The sequence below is a fragment of the Canis aureus genome, chromosome 25 (genome assembly GCF_053574225.1).
Source record: "Canis aureus isolate CA01 chromosome 25, VMU_Caureus_v.1.0, whole genome shotgun sequence".
In the NCBI taxonomy this organism is placed as follows: Eukaryota; Metazoa; Chordata; class Mammalia; order Carnivora; family Canidae; genus Canis; species Canis aureus.
The window spans coordinates 8,043,228-8,061,895 of NC_135635.1; the positions used below are offsets into that span (position 1 = coordinate 8,043,228).

General features: G+C 41.2%; 2 long non-coding RNA genes across 4 annotated transcripts in view; one reads left to right on the forward strand and one right to left on the reverse strand.

The window, feature by feature from the left end:
• LOC144296942 (uncharacterized) overlaps nt 1-18,668 on the reverse strand; it is a 51,029-nt gene that overhangs the window by 14,850 nt on the left and 17,511 nt on the right. For all 3 annotated transcript variants that reach the window (XR_013363883.1, XR_013363882.1, XR_013363884.1), the window contains 3 exons: nt 2,304-2,385; nt 1,216-1,415; nt 264-429 (listed from right to left, as the gene is read on the reverse strand). This is a non-coding gene — a long non-coding RNA (uncharacterized LOC144296942). The remainder of the gene's footprint in view (nt 1-263; nt 430-1,215; nt 1,416-2,303; nt 2,386-18,668) is intronic.
• LOC144296944 (uncharacterized) overlaps nt 8,010-18,668 on the forward strand; it is a 31,513-nt gene continuing 20,854 nt past the window's right edge. The window contains exon 1 of the long non-coding RNA XR_013363894.1: nt 8,010-8,377. This is a non-coding gene — a long non-coding RNA (uncharacterized LOC144296944). The remainder of the gene's footprint in view (nt 8,378-18,668) is intronic.

Here is an 18,668-nt window from a genome sequence, read left to right on the forward strand (position 1 = left end):
GGGGGTGTTAGAAGGAATATTGAAGTTCCCCAAGGGAATTGTGATGACTCATGAATTTTGGGCTCCACTGCCTTGAAAGATACCTGCACTTGGAAGCCAGGGAAGATCAGGAGCCAGTGAAGGAGAGACCTGGGCAGACCAATCCAGTGCAGGTCAAGGCAGAAGGGCACCGGGGAGTTGGCCCTTCCTCCCACCTCTACTGAAGAGACTGTTGCAGTGATGCAGTGGGGGCACTTGCCTATCTCGCATTCAGAAAAACTTACCTTGAGTCTTAGCTCCCTGAGGACCTGTGTGACACTGGGTGGATCCCTTCACTTCCCGGGACCTCCTTTGCTCACTGGGGATGATGCTGATTCTCCTGGCCAATCCTACAGAGCGCTCAGGCTGAATCAAGTAAGACAGTGAAAGCACTCTGTTGGCTGAATGGCCCTAGGAAGGTGGAAGGTATTATTACCCTGTCACTTCTGAAAGGTTAGGAGGAAGCTTGTATAATGGTGGCCCCAGGGCAACAGCACCGCCTCCTCCAGGCAGTGAGGTATGCAGAGCTTATCCGCCCTGGCGGGGTCACTCCCCTGCTTTCCAGCACCACCCTGAATCTGAACATACATTTAGCTTATCTGAACTTAATGCTGAAGATATATTAGCATATCCCTACCTTTTCAAACGTATATCAACTAATCATTTTATTATTTTCTTCCTGGTAGAGTTGTAATTTAACCTGGTGATCCAGGCATCAAATATATATTCAATAAATATTTGTCAAATTGAATTGAACTGACCCTTTCATTATTTTGTCTCTGGTCTCTAAATGCTTTGTGACAGCTTTCACAAACTGATCTTTTATGGTACTGTACAATCCTGTTCTTTATACCAGAGTGATGATTTAGCCCCTGGCTCTTAAATAACATGTTAGCTACTCCCTTCACTAGAAGACAATGACGAATTCAAGGTCAATTTATCAAGGCTGTGTGAAAACAAATATTCACGGGCTTTAGCTTATCTTTAGTGAATTTTATCCTGAAAAAGTTGCTTAGGATTCAAAGGTATTTCTTATGTATAATGTATGATGTAAAAATAATTGTGTTCTAGACAAATGGTAGATATTGCCATTTACTCTGGTTTGGTTTGATTTTGCTTTTTCCTACTCAGAATCCCTTCCCCCAATTTCTCCTGATAATTACACTCCCACTTTTTTGGGGGAACCACTCTCCTTACCTCCCCTTAGCCTTGGTGGAACTGCCAATCCCAGTAAGTGTGGCCCTGGCCTCAGAGTGAGGCCACAGTCCAGATGCACTACATCATGGTATTCATCCCTTTGGCCTAGGACACTGAATCCAGGAATGTAGATACAACCCAAGCTGGACAAACTGAAGTAACTTATAGATGATTGCTAGAAGAGTGGAGATATCTTCTTCCTATAGGGTCAAGGCCAAAGCTGGTGTCAACATAGAGTTATCTATGGTCAAACCCCTCCTTTTCCACACAGGGATGTCTGTGTGCACTGCACGAAATGAGGTCAAACTACAAAAGAAGCAAAACTGAGGGAGGGAGAAAGGAAAAGAGAGGTAAAGAGAGAGAAGAAGGAGAGAGAGGAGGAACAGAGAAGAAAATAGGTTAAAGTGGAAAAGAGAAGAGATTATGTGTGGGCAGAGGGAGGGTTGCGAGAAGAAAGAAGAGAAAAGGTAGCAGAGAGGAGAAGGGCGAGGAAAGAGAACAGGGCATTGGAGAGATGCGTAGAAGTGGAAAGAGAAGGGAAAGAGGGTAGTAAAGACAACAGTATAAATACACTATAGACAAAGTGAAATGTCTCTGCATTATCATGGTGGCTTACTTGCTAAATCACCAAAGAATTTTTGAGAAAGTACATTTTGTGATTGAGAAAATAACATACTTTTCTAGACTAGAGAGTACAAATAATCATAGAGTAACTTTAGGATCGTGGCCTTGAAAACTTTTGAAACACTATGTCAGACAATGCAACTTTACTATTTCTCCACCTTATACAATTAGGTGATTAAGATTCCTTAGTCAGAAATTACATCTTTATTCCCTTCCGTGCCTTGGACACAGTACTCAATGAATGTCTGTGAAATTAATGTGGGATGGATGGACAGAATGAACACACTGAAATTTGGAGGCTCTCAAATTGCATCATAAAGGCTCCTTCTAAGACCCCGTAATAAAGTGAGAAGTAACATTTGCCTGTGGCTTTCTCAGCCTCCTCTTTATAGATACTTTTATCCCTTTTTGGCACCTGCTCCATCCCCCAGTGCTTTTCCCACTTCCCATATAATAAAACCTACCTTCAAAGCACAATCCAACACCCCAGCTATAAGAGTTGTAAATAGCCAGTAGAACTTAATGGTCTGTTCTTCAGGGGTCCTCCTAAGGGCATTTTAAGAGGAGACAAAGAAAGAAAAGCTTTAAAATTCACAAAAATAAATGTGTAGTTCTGGAATTTCTGGCCTAAGTGAGCCAGTGCTAGAAGCATTTGGAATGATGGCACAGGAAGGCAAGGGCCTCCTGGGATTCCTGTGGTCACATGAGTGGTTTGGGTAACTGTGACACAAAGTCAGGGTTCAGGTTCAGAATTCCTGAAATACTGACCACTGGGCCCCAGAAGGAAACCCATCTGTTTGAGTCTGATTTCATCTGTTTATGTTTTGCATTTTTTTCTTGTAGGAAAAATACATAATTATTTTGGCCATGTTGTGCCCACTGAAATCACAGAATGTTTTCCAATGCTTTTAATGTCCACCCTGAAAAGAACAAATTTATTATTATTCCACAACTAATGACCAGAGTGTTTCTCAGAACCTATAAACAAAATATTCCTTATTAATAAATGAACACATACAGAGAAAAACAAAAAGGAAGGGGAGGGGCAATTAAAAACATTCATCAGTGATCAATTCGAACCTTGTTATAGAACGCTTCCAGTCTGCTTCTGCCTTGATTTACTGATGAAGAAAAGCATGGCTTTGTCGAAGAAGTATCAGGTAATTTCTGCATCAAATCTAATGTTCATCTTGCTTGCCAACTCTGATGAATTGCTAATGGCTGAGTACAGCAGTGTATTGACAAGGTTGCCAAAACCATGTCCAATACAGTAGGAAAAAATGTACCATGATCGATTATCATCTGCCCTGGATGCAGTGGGACAAAAAGGTAGAGCACATGCCCTCAACTGTATTTGCCATTCTTCTTCAAATAACTGAAACCAGATTACCAGATTTCCCCTGGGTAAACAACGCAGCCTTCCAAGCAAGCCCATATACATCATAGAAGACCAGGTCTAAGCTAGTCAGTATTTCCTATTCTCTGGATTATAATTATAGGTTTCTGAATGATCAAATGACCCAATCAGAGCCAATGAAACTTCAGGGGATGCCACAACAGTGCCTTTTTTTTTTCCTGCAGGATCTCAGCTTGGAAAGACTTTATATTTCTTGGTAACTACCTTGCCATCATGGAAGAATCAATTCCAAGGAAGTAGAACCAAAATCTACTGCGTGAGAAAGAAATTAACCTGGAGTAATGGTACCAAAATGGACATAAGCAACTCTCGGTGGACTCATCTTGGCCCCTATTGAAAGCCAGGCCTGAAGCCATATTTTTGCTTTGCTTAAGCTACTTTGGGTTCAATATTCTATTACTTGCAAAAGAAGAATACTAACAGACATAGCTGTCAATTCTATTTTCTCCCTCAGCTGTAACCTTTAACAAGTTTCAAAATTAGTTTATCATAAAGAAGATATCAAACAAAAATTGAGGGTTAAGACTTGTGGGTACAATTTCAGAGGCATTCAGTAATTCTAGGGTCTCACGTGCCAGAGAACTTCGAAACACTCCATGCCAAAGAAATATAAGCTTCACGAAGATTCAGACTTTACCTCCCATCTACCCCACTGGACATCCTCACTCCACTCTAAGAAATTCTGAGAAGTGACTGGAGGGCACAAAAAGGAATTCCTGGAATATGAGGGTGTTCTTCTGAAAAAGAACCTTGATATAATCAATGACTATTTACTGAGCACCTGCCACCTGGTAGGCCCTAGTCAAGGAACTGAATCTAAGAGATGAAGATAAAATATAATCTCTGACATCAGGGAGTCTGTGAGGTAGCACAGGACACCAACCTATATAAGCCACCTCATCAGCACTCCAGCTGTGTCTGATCCAGCGCTGTGAGGAGAAGTCCCAAGTTTAGATAATTAACTCAGGTTCCACGCACGGAGATAGAGACCATGCACTAGAGGTATTTTTTTTTTTTACTCATAATAACTCATTTGAGTACACTCGGTACTCTGTAAGGAAAGAGAAATTAGCCTTGCAAAAAACCATTTCCCTTGCTGGTTTATGTTTTCTTCCACCTTACCAATGAGCGTTCTCAAAGTGCCAGTCTCAGAAGTTCCCCACACCCTTCCCCTAAAGAGACTATGAAGACCTTGCATCTTTACAGCGTCACCATTGTAGGGGTGCCATCAGAACTGAGAGAAACAATGGCTCGCTTTAACACTTGTCTCAATGCGTTCCGGTCCAGTCTCGCAATGTGTATCTCTACCCCCAGATTCTTTTCCCCATCACCAGACCTGTAATAACTACTGGACACCTCTACTTGGCTGTAACAGAAGCATTTAAAGTACACTATGCCATAAGTGGAACTACTTTTTCTATCTCAGCCTGCCCTACCCCATCTCAGTGATCAGCCCTGTCATCCACCGGGCTGCCCACACTAGAGCCTTGTTCCATCCTCACCTCCACTTATTCACCCCTCATTTCCTGCCAAACACAGCCTGTTGATTTCTTGTCTCCATCACTTCCTTCCATGACCACCAGCACCGCTTTGGTTCGGTCCACTGCTCCACTGCTTGCTCTCTCTCAGATTCCTGTTATTCTTCTAACTAGTATCCCCACTATGGCCCTAGTCCAGTTGCCACAGCAGTTTTGATAATTCAAAAATATATGGGATCCCTGGGCGGCTCAGTGGCTTAGCACCTGCCTTGGGCTCAGGTCATGACCCTGGGGTCCCAGGATCGAGTCCCGCATCAGGCTTCCTGCAGGGGGAGGGGAATCCCTCCACCTGTGTCTCTGCCTTCATCTCTCTGTGTCTCTCATGAATAAACAAATAAAATCTTTAAAAAAATTTCAAAACTATGATCATGTATCCCCCATTTCAAACACTTTAATAAGACCTCATTATCATCAAAATAGTCCTTAACGTAACTCACCATATTTTTCATTACGTCACTTCTGCTGATTGCTCTAGCTTCACATGATAACTCCCTATATTATTTGCCACAATAAATAGGATTCTTTTTTTTTTTAATGCAGGACCTGAACTCACCCCTGAGATCAAGATCTGAGCTGAGATTAAGAGTCCCCAGCTTAACTGACTGAACCACCCAGGCACCCCAATAAATATGGTTCGAATTGCAGTTCTCCAAGTAGAAATTGCCCTTCATTGCCTCTGGGATTTTGCACACTGGCTGAAATATTCTTTCATTGCCTTCTGTCTGTCTTTTCCACCAACTCCACATTCCTTCATTTCCTACTTTCCCCTGCATTTTAGTTTACATGTTTACTTACTACATATGTATTATATACTATTTCTCAATCATCTCATTTCTATTTCAATGACCTTGTGGTAAGCATATGACAAGAGGATTGAGCTATGAAGACACTGTTCCTTGAAACTAATGACCTGGTATTGCAATAATTTCTCCTACAATCGTGCAAACTATAGCTATGGAGTGTATAAGAAACCACCTGAATTTTGATTACCTGTGTGTGTATCTGTGTGTGTATGTGTGTGTCACATAAAACTTTAGAAACTGTAATTTCTAAATTCAACACCTCTCATGGGTGCAGTAACCCACACTGTCCCTCTCGGGGCCCTGCCCTCGATGGCCTCTGAGACAGGTCTGCACTGTAATCCTGCCCCTCTCACCCCAGCTCCTACATCCAAGGTAGCCTAACCCACACTGGCCCAACAAGACTCTTTCTCTTAAGAATAGAAATCTGGTGCTTATCTAATGTCCCTAGAACTGAGTCCATTTGACATGACTTCTAAATGTCCATGGTACCTCATCTTCAACTCACCAAGCCCACCTGTTCAACTCCTACTTAGGGCTTATGAGAATGTTCAGAATCGTTTAAGTGAATTCTCTCTTTTTAAAGTTACTGTCTGTGACTTCTCCCTAAAAGAACCTTTCTAACTTATGCAGCAGCAAAGTTACAAAAATCTATGAGGACTATATTTTCCTTATTGGCTCAGGTTTCTCAGTGGTGATATTATTATTAAAGGCACATCATTCCATGAGTTACAGAATGCCTTATTAGATAAAAGGAAAATAATTCAATTGTATCTTGTTAAAAGTCTAAATTTTAAAAAGACATTTTTAAGAAAATCTTTCTCAATCATTTTTAAAGGCAACTACCTTATATCCTGAAGCTTCACTTTAATGCTCTACTCAGAGCCCATGTTTTGGAATCTAATGCAACCCTAAAAGAAGAACATGGCCTGAAAGTTCTACAGAATCTCTCATGTTGGGCAGCCCAAGTGGCTCAGGGGTTTAGCACTGCCTTCAGCACAGGGCGTGATCCTGGAGACCCTGGATTGAGTCCCACGTCCGGCTCCCTGCATGGAGCCTACTTCTCCCTCTGCCTGTGTCTCTGCCTCTATGCGTCTCTCATGAATAAATAAATAAAATAAAATAAAAAAAAATCTCTCATGTCAGAGGGCCAATCCTTCTTATGTCTTCCTTAACATGTAATCTGGTCCTAAGTGAAAAGACTATGGTGTATTTCATCAGTTTCTTCTAGCAATGACCAGGCATATTTTGAATACTGACTCCTTTCTCAGAATCCTTTCTATATTGAAAATATTACAGCAAACTGGGTTTTATAATTTAAAGCTGGCATTGAAAAGCACAATGATAAGACAATAAGAAAGGTCTGTAAATTCTGAAGGAATAATGAGTCTCTATTAATTTATAATTCTACTATATGTGTTGCTATTTGTACTTCATGCTGCTTCTGCTAAATGATCTTTTGAGTGTCCTTAAAGCTGACCTTTCTGCATCACACACAAAAGCTATAATTAGTTGAAGAAGAGAAATTCAAATTCCAGATGTCTGAGTGAGTATTTTATTTTAAAACCAAACACTTCCCTGCCACCCTACCCCACTCACCCCACACACAATCTTCTATTTCTTTTTAATGAATATGCAAGTAAGAAGAGGCTAAGTTTTTTTACATGGTTTCTTTGATAATTTAGGTTTGGGTTCAAAAATGCTTCAGACTCTTAGAAGTTTATCAAATTATACTAGACAGCAGAAAATAATGAAAGTAACTTTAAACTCAAAGGTTTTGCCTGTTAGCAGTGGTGCCCAACTGATCGGTGAAATTGTTCTGCACACAGGGAAGGACGCGAGGAACATCTTTACCACCAGCTCCCCACATTTGTCCAGGGTCCACCAAGCCCACCCGGGGGCAGCCCTCATGACTTCCATACCAAATGAACTTTTAACAATACTCCATAGGCTGAGGGCAGCCCCAGTGGCCCAGCAGTTTAGCCCTGCCTTCAGCCCAGGGCATGATCCTGGAGACCCAGGACTGAGTCCCATGTTAGGTTCCCTGCATGGAGCCTGCTTCTCCCTCTGTCTGTGTCTCTGCCTCTCTCTGTGTGTGTGTGTGTCTCTCATTAATAAATAAATAAAATCTTAAAAAAAAAAAAAAAACTCCATAGAATGAGCAGTCAAACCTACAAGTGGCCAAAATTCATCGAAGTCTTTGTAGATAAACATGGGTGTCTCTCTGGGTTAACTATAGTCCTATGGAAAGGAAACTTACCATAGACTTCCCCAAAATGAGGCTTGCTCTCTCCACTAAGACAGATCATTAATGTCCAAAACTTTTGAAACATTAACTATTTACTTAAATTTTGGGAAATTGATGTTACCAAAAAGTCCCAGCAATTCGAGCCTCCTTCAGAGAGCAGTGATACTGACTGAACACCATGATTTACATTCCATCTTCAAAGCGAGATAATGCAAGAATGCCAAAAATTCAACAGAGCCTTCTCAAGTAACAATCTTGTCCTTGAGAGAGCAGTGGGATTTTTGAGTTGTGGGATTTTCCACTCATTTCTTCTATCGTTTTCCAACTTCCTTGCCTTCAAGTGTCAACTGGCTCCTCTCAGTCACAGCTGTACAAATCACAAGGACTTTCATTGGCATGAGACATATATATTATTCATCTATCCGGTTTCATCTGAAGGAAATCCAATAAAGGCACAATTTTACTTTCCAATGAAATATTCAAAGCTGCTTTTTCCCCATGAGAAACTGGGCAGACAACTTCATCCATGATCAATGTAAGTACAAAACTTTTTTGCCTATTAGAGCATGTATGAATTTGATTTTATTAAAATCCATGCCTGCTTTCTTCCCCTTATGCTTCATAGCACTTTGTGTATAAATATGTAGCAAATTCAATGTTTTCACTAATTTATGAAGCCTTCTGTAACATAATGATACCAAGAATGAACACCCTGTCCTCTTCCTTGCAAATATTGATTTAAAAGGACACCTTGTTTACATTTGTGCTACATCCTTGATAGAATGCTTGTCCATATGGCAGGATTTGTTTTCCTCTAGTTGTAAATACAGTGGAGCAGAGTGGCGATACATTAAGTAATTCCCTTTGCTTCTGGGTTGCTGACTGAACTAGAACCCAGGTTAAGGTCATCATGACCCTCACTTAACAGGCCCTCTGTTGCTAGAGGAAGTAGCCTGTGCCAAACTCAACACACACTCACACACCTTCCTACTTGACAGAAGCCAGTTCTGAGTCCCAAAATCCCATAAAGAAGAAAATGAAGTTAACACTGGCACAGAGGTGTTTATCAACCCCTGCATTTGCCACAATCATGAGTTAATTATATGCTGTAAGGAGACACCTTTCTCTCCTCCAGGAGACAGTTCACCCCACTCTGTGAGAAGGTTGTGGGAGACACAGAGTAGCAGAGAGAAACGTCCACCTGTCCCCCAGGCCCATGTCCTCACATTCAACCCAGTTCTCCATGACGGAAGAATTACATCCTCAAATAATAACCATCAACCACTGAACAAAAAAAAAAAAAAAAGGTGTGAGATCCATGCTCTCTGTCGGAAGATAAAAGTTACATTATAAAAGAGACAGCCACGTCTTTATAAACAAAACAGAACTTTCTCAACATCTCAGAGCCATCTCATTAGCCAATGCTCTCTCATCATGAGCGATCATGGTTATTTAGAGTCAGAAGCAAAATATGGAGAGATCTGTCTGTAGGCAAGTGGAGACAAGGCATAATAAAGGAAGAGCTAGGTGTGTGAGGAAAATGATGAAGTGGACATACTTCAGTGCTTAATTCATAAGGAAGAAAATGTATCAACTCGAGCAGGGATTTAACCCCTTCTGGTTGGAACGTCAGATCCCCATGTAAACAATTACTTCTATTTCTTTCAGCATAATCTACTCTATATGGTTTGAACTTGACTTGGGTTTATTTCAAGCCTTGGTAAAGTCATCTCATAAAATTCAACATGTAAAACAGTATGCATTTCAGTATATATAATTGTTATTTAAAGCTCACTGATTCCAAGTCAAGAAAGTTATAATCTGTGATGATTCAGTTCCAAGCTGCAGCAAGGTGTACTGTTGAACTCACTGCTGGGCACCTCAAATGACAGATGGAGAGAATGTCTGGGGTAGCTAAGAGGATGGCCCTGCAGCAGCTGATGAAAAAGACCCTAATGTCAAATAATCCAGTGCCCCTAGAACACACTTTACCAGCATCACACAATCGGCGAGCCTTATCTCTTCTACAAAGGCTTGTTCGCAAGCCTTGATGTTTATTGGTGACATCACCTTACTATTTCCCCATTTCAGGTTGCCCTCCTATTCATTTCCACCTAATTTTGTTTGTATAAACATGTTGGGGCAAGGGAAAGAACTTTAGGCTTCATATTCCTCTGTAAAGGATTTCGTATTACCTCTGAGAAAAGGGTCCAAAAATGAATATTTTAAGAAATAAGTGGGAGGGAGGAGAGAGGGAGTAGTTATTTCCTTCCCTGTTTTTCCCCAGTTACAATGTTTTGAAGGGTTAGCACACCTGATGTTTATATATAAATAAAAATGATAATGATATGTGGCTTTTGCTTATCCCTGGAATTAGGCTAAGGTGGAGCAGGAAAGGGTAGAAAAGGCTATGACGAGACAGCCTTAGATCCACAGAGCTTAAGGTAGGATGTAAATGGGAGAGAGGGCTGCTAGTTGTGGAGAACTAGCACAAACTCTCAAGATCAACTGGTTCAACCCATTTGTTTGAGAGCACAGAAACTGAAGCCCAAAAACAAAGAATAAAACAGCGAGGGTTATTATATAAAAATTGCAAACATTTTGGGAGCACCCGGCTGGCTCAGTCAGAAGAGCAGGTGACTCTTAAAATGTGAATTGTACAAATTGGCCAATTGCTAGCTGTGTCACCGGGAGCAAGTTACTTAACCTCTCTGTGCCACAGTTTCATCATCTGTAAAATTAAGATAATAATGGTGCCTACTTCTCAGCCTTACTGGGAAAAATCAAATTGGTTACTACTTGTAAACTACCTAGAACAGAACCCAGAAACAAAAAGTATGTGATCAATGTTAACTCTTTTTATTTTTTTATTCTTATCATTACCACTATTATTGATACTTCAGGCAGGCCTTTCCCAACTAAATGTGGTTTTGTTAATGACCTGGAAAACTCAATCCACTGTGGATTGGCATGTCACATTGGCATGGATGTCAACATTTTGGTATACATTGGGTTGGGGCCTCACTTTGGCTAAGACCCAAACACAGGTGGGGGCAGGATGAGTCTCATCTCCATGACTAATCGCCACTCATACTTAAAAACACTTAGATAGCAACTCCTGAGTAGCCTTAAAAAAAAAAAAAAAAAAAAAAAGCAACTTCCAGGAATGGAATTGAAAACCCAAGCTTTCTCGAATCCCAGTTTTGATTTTTTAGGAACTTTGGCCAAGCCGCTTCCTCCTACTTGGTAGTTTCCATATCTGGTGTTAATAACAATTTTCACCTGAATTATTGTAATGATTAAATGTTTTGAAAGAGCACTTTATGATCAAGAAATTTTACAGAGAAGCATTCATCCTTAAAAGCACAGTGTCTTATAAAATATTTCTCTTATCTTGAAATCATAGGAAAAAATCATTCTTGCTTTCTTTCAAGGATTTAGCGTTGACCATGAAAATAGAATATGTCATGAGAATGTGCATGGAAAATGTATTCAAAAGAGAAAACACTGAGCTGGCAAGCTTAAAGGTTTGGGTTTTAACTCCAGCTTTCCCATGGACACGTCCTATAGCTCCAGGCAAGTCACTTAGACTTGCTGGCACCCAGCTTCCTTTCTTGTAAAACAGAGGGTGAATTAGATGAGCTCTCTCCCCTCTAAATCTATAATTCCGAGTGTCATATATACGTTTGCATGAATCCATGAGTCACTAAAACCTGGTAGATTTCAAAAATTTACTTAATAAACAAAATGTCTCATAAGCAATTCAAGAGATCTTGGAACTGACTCTCAAAACATTGCATAATCATGTTTAGGCAAAGACTTCAAACCCAAGAAGAACATCTTGGAATTGGGCCTCTCTTCACCACTATTGCAATCTACAGAAGACAGGCTGTCAGTTCACGTGTCCACACGCCTTCTGCCCTGAGGGCTCAGAGCATTTGAATGTCTCATTAATTCAAGGAGGACCTTAATAAATAGAAAATGGTATTGCCTCGTTCAAAATGAAATGAAAGCCTAAAAGCATGTTTTATTTCCATGACATTCTCAGCATTTCAAAATACTTCGATAACAACTTTAGCTTTCTCTCTCTCTCTCGCTCTCTCTTCCTCTCTCTCATATCTGACTTGATCAATGTAACAACTTTGTGAAGTAGACGGGGCCCAGGGATTATTGTGCTCATTTTACAAATGGATATCCTGGGACCAAAAAAATAATTTGCTTCCTACTAAGAGTTGATGGTCCTCACACTTGGATCTCCTGATTCACAAACAAACTCCCAACTCAGTTTAGGAGGGACCTACTGGCAATTATACACCTGCCTGGACTCGACCAGCCCCTCCCAGTGCTTGGCTCCACCCCTCCAAGAACAAAATGCTTTCCTCTCACTTACTGGCCCAACTCACTGTCTGGGACCCCCGATGGAATGGAAGTGGTTCTCTGAATGCTTTAGCCCTTTTACAGGATTTCCATGGAAAAATAAAATTTCCAGATAGGAACAATGGGCTTACTGATGAGTGAATTAGACCCTGCTTCCCATACCCTGTGGTTTCTCCCCATAAATGTTTTTCCGGTAATTCAGTGGCTGCTTTGGGAGAGCTGTCCAGAACACTTTCATCAGGGCTATTTTTTCATCCTACAATTTTGGCCATTTCTCAGTTTAGTTTTCACAAGGGGAAGGAGGATGGATCATGTCCTAGAGAGAAAGATCCTACAAAATCCTAAACATCTTAAGTCCATGAGATAATTAAGTGGATTTGAGAATTATAACTCCATTAACTGACTGAGTGGATCAATGTCAAATCACAAATACAGGATTCTGAAAACAAAATGTAATTGAACATAATTTGCTTCCCAACCCGTGTGGTAGAAATAAGGCTGTGATATGTTTGATGTGCTTGCCCTGAGCTTGGTTGGCAACTAGAATCCAACAGAGCCAGTGGGTTGGGGACAAAAGATCACACAGAGATAAGCTCCACAAGAAACATGCCTGTGTTTGCGTAATATTCATACCATCATAATACCTTAATTTTATTTAATCCCAAACTGAGTGGCAGAGGCAGCTACTCATCGTGGTATATATGGTTACATTGCTTCTTTTGATGGTTCTATGGGAGAAGCATTATTGCTTTCCTTCTAGCTATTGAAGCAGAATAAACACAGCTTTAAATCTTTGACTTGTTTTTTCACTTATGATAGAAGATAGTGACAGCCAGACACATCATTTCACCTGAGTCAGGTCCACAAATGTTGAGAACCTACTGGAGGCAAGGCATCATTTTAGATGCTTTGTGAGGCATTTTAAATCTGAGCAAGACACAGCCCCATCTCCCAAAAAGATATTTTGAAGTTTCCAAAAGGGGATGGTTCTTAAATCAAAGGGCTAAGAAATGGTTTTGTGAAGGAAGTGGCATTGAAAAGGAGTCCTGAAGCTGGGTAGATTTTTAGTAAATGGGTAAAATGATAGCAAATATATATATAATGCACAACTTTAAATGGCACTATTACGTATATCATGCACTGCTTAAGACAAAAAGAAGTCCTGCCAAGAAGAAGCACACTATACACCAAGGCAAGGATAGGGAAGCAGCAGACATTTATAGGAATTAGCAAATCCGTTTTCATGCTCATGACAAGACTTTAGTAAGTACCCACTGTGTTCCAGGCATGCAGTATAGGTGATACAGAGATTCTGAGGCATAGATGTCTGTCTTCAAGTGTCACACAGCCTGGAGGAGAGGCTGACGTACTCAGCTAAGAAGTTAGGTGTCAGGAGGTGGTAGGAGATGAAGATGGCAGGCTATACCAGGACCATGTCAAGGCGGTCCTTAAAATGAAGTTAAGGGTCAGTACGTAATTCTGTGACAACAGGATTATTAAATATTTGGGGCTGAGGAGTGACAATGATGGGTTAAATACAGAATTCACTTAGAGCAAATGCAATGCATTCGTTCAGAGCAAGAAGTGAGGAAGAAAGACAGGTTCAGAGGCAACAGCAAAGGTCCACCAGGCTACAGGCAACGGGGCTCTGAATACGGGAGCACAGGAAAGGATTAAAGAGAATGAAAAGGAGAAAGACTCAACCAAAATAGACAGTGTAGGACACTGACTTGCTTGAAAAGAAAACGTTTGAGATCAGGACGCTGACAGGATATGGAGGGAGGTGTTCCGGCAGCAGTTGGACATTCAGATGTAGGGTACACAGGTGCTGGCAAACAAGATACATTTTGGTGCTGTCCACAAGAGAGTGGCTATTAAGGTCACAGCATTGAGCAAGATAGCTGAGGTAGCAAGGGCAGGTATAGAAAGAGGAAGATGAACAGATTCCTGGAGGGTATTTATATCTATAGGGTAGAAGTAGAAAGAGAAGCTCGTGAAGAAGATAGGAGACATGAGAAAAAAGTTGAGGGTCAAGATAGTGCAGTACCAAGGAAGGGGAATGTTTTAATGAGGAGGTGTCAACAGTCAGATGCTAAGGAGAAGTCAGGAGTTGTAGACTGAGATGACATGAGCCAGTGGATCTAGTGCTGAGGAGGTCACTGGCTGCATCTAAAAGAGAAACTTTAGTGGAGCCAACAACAGAGAAGTCAGCACTCAAGACAGGAAAGGGTGAGCAGTGGACAGCAAGGAAGTGGACTTTAGGAAGTGTGATGGAGGGATATAAAGCGGAAGATGTAGGGCACCTGGTTGAGTGGTTGAGTGTCTGCCTCCAGCTTCAAAACAATAAAGATGTAAATGAAGAGGGAAGGACTGATGGGGGCGGGGACAAGGGACTAAGGTTTGCAGAGAGGGTTAGCACGGCAAGGAAGAGGGCACATACACCTCCAAAGCAAATTCAAGAGAAGAAAGCATGGGAGAGGAGGCGAGAATACAAAGGCTCTCTCCCTAGATCATCTAGCCCACACCTGTGGCCATCATCGCCACCTCTCCTTGGGACGACTCACAAATTTCCACCTCCTGACCTAATTAAACTCTTCCTGAGCTCTTGATCTTTACATAAAATGATCTACTGGACAAGTCCACCTGAGTGTCAGAAAGGCACCTCAGACTCAACCTGCCCACATCAAATTCATGAACTTTTCTCCCAAAAACAGTCCTCTCCCGCTCCCTTCTCAACAAACAGTATCATCATCCACCTAATCACCCAAGTCAGAAAGCACTTCTACTGCTCTCAAACCCTCACACTCCAAAGTTTGAATTCATCTCCTGAAATCTGCCTTTGCCCCCTTCAAAGCTCCATCTTGCATCTAGACTGACCTCTTCATAACTCAGGTCTGATCACACCCACCTCATGTGGCTTCCTCTTCATCAGGGTCAGAGTCTGACGTGACTGTCCGGACCCTGCCCACTACCCCCTGTCTCACCTCTGACCCTACCCAGCCCTCATGCCCTCTCTTTACTTTCTCTTCCTAACACCTTTTTTTTTTTTTTTTAAAGATTTTATTTATTTATTTGAGAGAGAGAGAGATCATGAGCAGGGAGGAATGGTAGAGGAGACTCAACTCCAGAACCCTGGGATCATGAACTGAGCTGAAGGCAGACGCTTAACTCACTGGGCCCCCCACTTCTGTGCTCTGTACATGCTGTTCCCCCTGCCTAGTACCTGCTTCCCTCCATTCTTTTCACCTGGTTAACCTCTATTTCAGGCAGTATGGGAAATAGTCTGCAGAATGGTTAGGACCAGCTCTACCATCACACTGAATTCCAAGCCCACTCCTCTGCTCACCCGTGCTCTGCTCACCTCTGCTCCTCTGCTCAAGGTGCTTACTGTCTCCACACTGAATTTTCTCACCTGTGTGTGACGGAGTCCATACCTCACACAAAATTCATTGAAAGCACTGAAATCTGGGCCCAGCACATAATAACCACTTAGCAAATGTCAGCTATTTTTAAATCTTCTTTACCACCTTGAGTCAATCACCACTTCCTGGAGAAGCCTTCCCTGACAAGGTCACTGCCCTCAGCCTACACTCTGAGCCTCCTTCTTTCTATCACAGATTTTTATATTTATTGGGGAGCATGAGTGGCTCAGTCAGTTAAGCGGCTGACTCTTGACTTGGGCCTAGGTTGTCATCTCAGGGTCCTGAGATCAAGCCCCACATCAGGCTCCACACTCAATGGGGAGCCTGCTTGAGATTCTCTCTCCCTTTTTCCCTCCCCCTGCTTACACACACTCTCTCTCTCAATTACATAAATCTTTAAAAATTTTTGCATTTACTACAAGATTTTTAGATTATGTCTGTCTTCTTCACCAGTTTGAAGGCTACTTGAGACTAGGACTTTACCTCCTTTGCTCACACATACAGCCTAGTCACTGGCACAGAATAGACGCTCAACCAATATTTGTCCAATAAATAAATGAATAAACAAGCAAACAGGAGCAGCCTAGCTGTGGCAAGAGTATGCAATAGTTAGCATACCCAGCTTGTCTTCTATGGAAAAACCCAATATTTTGCCACTTAGGAATTACATCCCTGCTTTTGCAGGGGCTAGATTAGCAGTGTTTTGTTTTTTTGTGAATACCAGCAAATTATTATTGGCAATATGTATTTTTTTAGAAATCAGATGAGTCTGGGATAAAATTCATATTTGTGTGGCCCTCACTGACCCAGGACATTTGGTCATGCACAGTTGAGGTTAATGAAGATGATGATGACAATGATGACAATCTCATAATCATTAACAAGGCTTATGCATATTAGCATATTAAGTCCCAGCTACATTGGGCTCATCAGTGGCAAGTACAGGACAGAAGCTCTTGAAGGTCATCTCATGTGCCAAATGAAAAACACTGAGAGAGAGCCAACCTCCTTGCTCCCTTTAGCCCATCTAAATTCTCCGTTGTAGATATACACACAGATGTCTACCTGGATGTGACATTCTCCTGTCTTCTAACCATGAACTGTGACCTTTGGGCTCATGAGGCAGGCCACATGGTTCTGCATCCTCCCCTCCCACCATGTCACCTTTCCCCAAGGTCTTTTCCAAGGAGGACCACTAAGTTGGCTCACATTTTATTCTAGGGAATGGTTTCTGAATAATTCTCTTGGTGTCTGATAATGGGTTGATACTAACCCCCTGAGAAACTCCTACACAACCCTGGACAAATATGAGAAAAGCAGATGAAGGATCCCTACAACTCCCAATAGATTGCTTTTACTACAGCATGCAAATCCTTTAATGCCTCCCTTTGCTTCTACTAACAAAATGTTCTCTCTCTTGGATGAACAGCTTGGGAGCTTTGGAATGACACAGTGAACAACAGATTCTGTATTGTCACTAGAATGTATACTATTATCAACGGCCTTTCTTTTATTGAGTCCCTAGGAAAGATGGCAAACCACAAGGCCCTAGGTGTGTTCCCTTCCAGAAAACGAGTTTCAATGCCTTGAGGGTAAACTCTAAGAGACTGTGCTCTTTATAGAACAAGGGAGGAGAATCAAAGTCTTCTTAGTGTTCACAGATATGTCTTGATCTCCTAGGGTTGTTTATCCTAGGAGCTCCTTTTGGCTCCTGGCAGAAACTGTTGTCTTAGTTGCAACAGTAAAAGTACGATTAACCACAATATGGTAATGTGGAAAATAGCACTGAAAACCCTTTGATTCCAGAACTTAGTGAACCTTTTTGGAGAAATCCATTATTGCCTTGCAATTCTATTATAAAACACATTAGGGTTTCAAAATGCAAAGTGACTGGGAAAAAAGGCTTATGTAACATTAGAAGCGAAAAAAAAAAAAAAAACCTGATTGTAAAGTTGTGTCTATGCAAAGATTGTAACTATATGAAAATGAGATAACATATTGACAGTAACTGGAAGGAAACATTAAAACAGCTGGTTTTTAGAATGGCAAGATTACAGATATTTTTTTTCCTCTCTTTTTTGCTTGCTTGATTTCTGTTATTGTCATAATAGCATTGTTTGTACAATAGAAGGTTGTCAGCTAAACATATACTTTGCTTAAAATATTGTAGAAAATCATAATTCACTTGTAGCACAGACATTAAAAATTATACTCTACCTTAAAATTGAATATGGAAAACACGGAGCTACTCTATCTTATCTTTAAAAGCTACTCTTTATTTTGCAAAATAAGACATAGAACAATTTCTAGCGTTATTCTTAAAATTGGTAGAAAGGAATTTCATTTACGTCCTTTGGCATCACTGACAACAGCTTCAAAAATTTTATTTTCTTCAATGAGAAATGATAGAACAAAATAGTTTTTTATTAAATTTTCTTTCTATTATCTAGCAGACCAGAAAACCTCTAGGGATACCTGGTTGGCTCAGTTGGTAGAGCATATGACTCTTGATCTCAGGGCACTGGGTTCAAGCCCCACCGTGGGCACAGAGTTTACTTAAAAAAAAAATTAAGAAAACCACTCGGAAAAACTATCATCCATTTGAGGAATCCTTAGTAGGCCTGGGTCAGAAAATATTTCATCAAAAACATGCCATGTGACAGCAAATGCTTACAGACAGAATGCTGGCTGGGTGCTGACCACTAGATTGGAACCACTGAATTACAGGTGTACAGATTCAACTCCAAAACTAACCATACAGTTCCTCCATTTCTTAGCCTTCTGGTTATTCAGTGTTTCACCCCACAGCAACCTGTTGCCTATCAACGACACAGAATTTAGGGTTAGGATAAATCCCACACCAAATGGATGTTTCCTTCTTTCCAGAAATTTCCATTTACATTTTAATGAAATGATGCTTATCCATGAGTACAGAATGCCTATTCCCTCCAGCATGTCATTAACAGGTTAAGGTAGTCTGTGGCTAGTTTGGACTTTATGTGCCTTTTAGAGCTCAGGCCTCCCCTT